This window comes from Pollicipes pollicipes, unplaced genomic scaffold (genome assembly GCF_011947565.3).
Source record: "Pollicipes pollicipes isolate AB1234 unplaced genomic scaffold, Ppol_2.1 Scaffold_2555;HRSCAF=2994_pilon_pilon_pilon, whole genome shotgun sequence".
NCBI lineage: Eukaryota > Metazoa > Arthropoda > Thecostraca > Pollicipedomorpha > Pollicipedidae > Pollicipes > Pollicipes pollicipes.
Genome location: NW_023596136.1, coordinates 11,572,187 through 11,578,585, shown reverse-complemented (window position 1 = coordinate 11,578,585; position 6,399 = coordinate 11,572,187).

The window sequence follows — 6,399 nt, the reverse complement described above, 5'->3', positions numbered from 1 at the left end:
TGGCGTCGATCGTCGAAACTATTTTCGATAACTGACGCAGGGTCGATGTTATCTGACTTCAGACGTTGTTGGACGTGTGCGGCTTTTGGAGTGAAGGGCGTAAGTTTTTGTGCGCGACAATTAAAAGCTGCCACGGAAACCTCCGGCTGGTAGCCGTAAGGCGGGCTGCAGACTGCAACTGTACAACGTAGCACTCGCGTTAAGCATGTTCGACACGGCTAATGCTGTTTTGGTGGTCATTGTCGGACGACTGTCACTACTGGGTTAGTCGGCCGTTGTCGATCGTCAGGTTTTCACCACTGTTTCATGGAACATTCACGTCGCGTTGGAAGTTGGTACATTTCAATGGTTCTTTTGAACGTTGCCGGCAAAAAAATTGTCCACGTTTTTGGATGCCAGCCTTCGACCGGTTTGTTTTCAATTCTCGATAAGACATGTTATCGTATCGTGGCAAAATAACGCAACTTACTGCGGTCCGTGAATCTTTAAACATCATTGAATAATACCAAAACACTCAGACAATAGCACAAAACGATATGACATCCAACACGACACATTAATCGTGCAACTAAAAACATGCATCATGCAAGAAACCCGACAAAATACTCAAGTAAACACGGTACGAACGCGGAGCTATCACGGTATGACTAACTCAGTCAGATGCACTCAATCAAACATGACATCGCAGTTTTCCTTTTCTTTGTTCCTTTGACCTGTGAAACAGTTAGTAGAAACCTTTGGATTTGAGATAATCTATACTTTTCATTTGTAATGCCTTACTTGTACTTTGGCTCCAGAAAGTTGGGGAAGCCAAGCTCACCGTTCGGGGCCAAATGGGATATTTGGGGGGGGGGAGCAGTGGCCCACCCAAAATAATACAAATCGACACACGTGGCTGAATCCATGGCATGACTTTGACCTCCCGTAGGTCAGCGTGTGTCTCAAGTCAATGGTCAAGGCACGTGTTGCCCTCAACACCCTTCAGACGTTATTCTAGGCTTTTCGGGGTCCCAGCGGCCGCAGACCGGCAGGCTGTAGCACGTGCACTTCAGAGTCAAGAATTTCGAGAGATTTGTTCGAGAGAGAAGAATTTCAGGGTTTTTTTATACAGCAAGCCACAGTTTTTTTTTTACAGGACACCAGCATTTAGGGATTAAACAAGGAGCGGTTGCCAGCTATTAACACGAAACAGTGCATGTCTTAGAGTTAGAATACACGTAAATACGCGTACAGGCAAATGAATGCAAGCAAACAGGCATCACGCATCACGCTTCACTCAAACATGCAAGAGCATCGAAGTAAATAGACACCATACATCACGCATCAATTACACATCCAAGTGATTTCGATTGAACAGGCATCACGCGTCACGCGTCATGCATCACTCGCACATGTACACGATTTTGAGCTCGTACACATCACACATCAGGACACATATCACGTTCGCCTAATCGGTCAGGATGAGCCCTGCACGTTGAGATTTGGTCGCCGACTTTTTATATGAATAGATTTACCTCTTTTCTTGTCTTGGTGGTCCCGTGCTCTGTAGATGACTTTGAGCTCTAAAAGGGGCATAGGGCCCATGCCTCCTTCGATTTCAGCCTGAGCGGGTTTTGCCAAAAACTGGTCACTTAGAGGGGTATTCCATGTTTTGTTTTGAGCGTCTCGTAGGTGTTTATTACATCTCAAACGAATAGAACGTATGCACTTCCCGACCTAGACTGTGTTCCTTCCATGTCTTTTTACACAGCTTACACTTGCTTTCGTAAACCACGTTTTTTCCGTGCAAACCCCATGAAACCCAGACTTACATAAGTGGCATCTATTGCCACCCGGGCGCTTAGGCTTCGGGATGGAATAATTCACCAGAGACTTTTTAAGGCTATTGACGTTTTTCCAAGCTATGCGTACACGCAGTTTTGATTTTTGAACGACGCGTTTGATTTTCCAAAGCACATACTCATCCATGTAAGGGAACGTTCAAAATCCGTCGTTCGATAGGACGTGTTTCCGCCTCCTACCATCCATCACCCCACGCGCTCTAAATTTTCTAAACTTCTTCCAACATTCTTCCTAAATGTAACAGAGAGTATCCATTGCCCAGCAGTTAAGTCCATCTTTTGTTTATGTTATTTCTTTCCTTTTCACTTGTTGATGAGTTGTTTAGAGCCCCATGGGACATGTTACGACTAACATGATAGATATCGTGATAAAGAGCTTCGTTTCTAACGTTGCGCGGATGTTCCTGCTTTCCACCGTCACAAGTATGAGTTGCTATCCGACTCGCCGAGCGCCAGCGACTGTGCTAATTCGAATCTGAATGTGCGGTGGTAGACCCTTGCTGCTCTGAAACGTTAATATCTCATTAGTACCTAGCTTATGACGTCACAGGGGTCATTAAGAACCGCGGAACCAAGTTCTCGTGTTCAGAACCACAAAGTCTGCGCACTAATTGCTAATGGCTTCCACCGATCTACACATTTGCGTGCGTAATTATTCTTGGACAACAAATTCACAAGACCGGACAAAACAGAAACAGTGCTGTCACGATCCCACCCCTCCCCCTCGTCTTTTCAGTAGGGCACACCTGTGCGCATTTTTAGCAACGTCGTATGACCCAAGCTAACTCACCCATCGACAGTGCTTTCTACGGGCGCAAAATGACCATTGCAATCGGCGTGTCCTAAAGCATAAATTAACAACGGCGCTTCCTAAAGACCATTTTCAAGAAGCATGCATGGCGATGAGTGGGCTCTTTCATTATATGTCTTTTGGTAAATGTCCACTGATGACGTACGGGAGCCCCCGCACGCAAAGTGGCTATGCGGTCGATGCGGCCCTAAACACCAGATTGAGAGCTCCTTTAAAACAACTATCTGCGCTGTAGCTCTTGCAAAAATGTACCCTCGCACAAGTGAACACTCGCGAATATTCCGCATCGGCTCTGCATGTAGACTGACTTGGGGAGAAGTTCAAAGGCCATCTTATGATGTTCGAACTTTATTGATCAAGTGAAGTAAGATATCACATATACCATAACCTAAAGGCGGTTCATTTCCCAACCCACTTGGTGTAGTTTGCAAACATGGCCTCCTGTTTATGCAACATTGAAACACCACATGCGAGTACCTTCAGTGCTTCGGGTATTACAAAAGCGCGTTTCGGAACCTGGCCCTAATCTCTTAAATCCTAAGCGTCAGCGACGCAAGACAAACACAGCTTTAATAGAACGGACTGCAAAGTCGCAGTGGTATAAGCGTTTGTGTTTGCACAAGGCAGACCACTCACGCTCGAGCGTACAAAACTCATCTGCTGGTTTGAGCCGTCTTGAAGAAAGTTGGCCGATGTAATGCGAAGCCAGGTAAGACACGGTATGTGAAATACTTACACAGGGTGGTTGTCTGATGTGACTATTTTCCGTCCGGTAGGAGTACGGACAGCCGTGCAAGAAGATGGGGAATTCTGGCTAGAAAACAAATGGAGGCACCTTGGACGACAAACGCTTTCGATCGTTGGTGGAGATTACAAAGTGATCTCCTGGGACAAGCTGCAGTCTCAGCTAAAAAAGAACATCCTCAGGCTGAGCGTCATTGCATGAAATCAGATTAGACCAACTAATTCTGAACTGAATGGTCACGATCAGCGGCCAGGATGTATATATATATATATATATATATATATATATATATATATACATGCATATGTATATATATGCATATATATACATATGTGTATAAATCTATTTCTCTCCCTCTCTCTTTCTCTCTCCATCTCCCCTCTCTCCCTCTCTTTCTCACTCATCTGCCTCTTCCGTTACAATAGATCATATCTCAACACTTTTGTTCGTCACTTCATCCTTAGCAAATAATATTCTGAGCTGGACTGCGGTGCCTTGACATTGTTGTATTTTAAATACAGATGAGTACAGTGACAAGAACATCATATTGATTGTCGACACGACAGGTCTGTCGTGTTCTTATGGCAGGGGAACATCAACACCCTCGACAGTGGGCAGCAGTCTCATCAATATCCGACCAAATTGAAGACAGTTGTTGGAAAAAATCCTAGCTGTGTGAAGCATGAGGAGAATTGCTTTATCATGGTGGACGGTGTGTAAAAAATGCGCCAAAGGAGAAAGGCAGAAGACCGGCAAATTTAAGCGAAACTCAATGACAATGACATGCAAATGTCATATGACCAGTAAACATTGCCAAAGCTAGTCGCCAGGAAAAAATGTCAACAGTAGATGGACTATTGGAAGGATTATTTATTACCAAAGGCTCGGTCACGACGCATTTATTTCGAATCATGTCGCAGGCAAGGCTTGTCCTAACAACAGCTAACCTGGCGATGTGTAGCCGCATTGATCGGTTAGCCACACACTTCAGTAGCTCGGCCCGGTCCGGTCCAGTGCGGCACGGGCTGATCCGGTCCGGTCCGCCCCGGTGCCCCAAGTTCTGGCGGCTACGTTTTTAAGGGGCTCATATCTGTGCAGCCGCTAACCGCCAGGTCGCTCAGCTTTCAGCAACAAGTACCACATTTATTTGAACTCTGGGCTGTAATTGTTCAAACTCTTGTGCGACCAAGCTTGTTTGTTTGTGTGCATTCCACCAGGTCTGCGTGGTCAGGCTTAGTCTACAGGGGCATTGCAATATCACCACAAATTAAGGCTCCCCATCCGCGTGCCACGGCGACCGGAAAAAAATCGAAAGTCGCTAAAGGACTGCAAAAGACAGGTTGAAACCGGAACGTCCTGATCTCGGCCACCCCGGGATGGCACACGGCCAACGCCGTCTCATGATGGAACAGCTGTGAGTCGATGGGCGAATCGGGCACTTGCGCGCGCGAGCCCAGCCGATGGATCCTCCGGCATTGGGACAGTTTGAACGGTCTGTGTGAAATCTCCGTAACTAGGAATGGTGAACAATAGATCAAGTAGATGATTTATGTGAGTGCACTGTCTGTATATGATGGTCAGCAAAGATGTATGGCATGCGTGGAAACATCGAACTTGACGTCCCAGTTACCGTTAAACCCGCGATGACGAACTTTTGCTGAACTGTATCGTGAATCACAAAGATGTATCGATGTTGGTAATTCTGTTGCAATGTTTATCTATGCGTTTCGGGCATATATAATTTCCTGGGACAGATTGATGAATACGGCATTTACGGGGCCCACTTTGTAGGGAACTTTCCCATGCGAAATACACGCCTCGGATTCAGTATGCCTTCTCGGCTTTCGAAAGGTCCGAGATGTGTATCATGCGGGCAGAACACATGCAACGGTCGAAGATGCACATCTAAACGAAGAGCATGTACGGGCAATGGGCCACTTACCCTGTCATAAAACGGGGCCGGCGTAATAAGTCTGTCGGCGGCCGGTCGGTGATTCATGGCTGCAGGCACAGGGCGGCGGCTGATCGGATGGCGGATGGGTGTGTGCAGCAACAGCCCGCCACGCTACTGGCTGCCGCTCCGAGCGACGCCGCCGCCATGTTTTTCACAACTGATGGCATCACACCGGTTCTTGTGTTGGAGGCTTCATTCGCCGGCGTTTTTATAGCTCTGAGACGGATTGCAGCCACAGAGGATCGCCCGTCATGGCTGTAATCGGATGCGTCCGTAATCCGCCGGCTCAGCTATGTAAAACAGCCAACAGCTCCAGAGAAGGACAAGGGGCATCATGACTCGTTCGAGCTCATAACAGGCTGAGATGAGGTATGATATGCGACGGAGACACAGAGCATTAGTCAACCAGCGCGTCAAACACTAACACGCTCATTTGAGAGTCAGCATCTTCTACCTCCATTGATCACGAGCAAGGTCGCAGACCAAGCATGCCTCAACATTAACTAGCTGGAATGTTGTGACTTCAGCGACTCGACCCGGCCGCGTCTGGCCAGGCCCGGCCCGGCCAGTCACGTTGACCAGCCGGTATCTCTGCAGTCCCTGATGCAACCGACCCGCAGTGTCCAGCATCAGGCTATGCTGAAGGCATTTGTGAGCAAGCTGTTGGATAACACCGTCTTTTGGGAGCGGGAGGTTAAATTTTTCAAAACAGTTTGACCTTGCACATTTAATGAAAATTAGAAACGTCGATTAAGGAGGGAAACCAGGAGGAAAGAGTAGGAAGGAAAAGGAACCTTCAGAAAGACCGAAAATGAATCGGAAACAAAAGCCACACATCCGTAGCTTTCTTAAGCCACGTTTAGAAAGGAAAAAAAGAAAATGAGCCGGGTCGATCCTAGATAATCGCCTTGGTGAAGCGAGCTCGCCACGGCATCAGATGAACAGAGCCCGACGGTGGGAAAAAACGGACAATCGGTTAGCCTATGTCTGAACACCTGCGCACAACCGGCCAAGCGCCTACAAGCGGGTTTTTAACGGGTAGTATCAG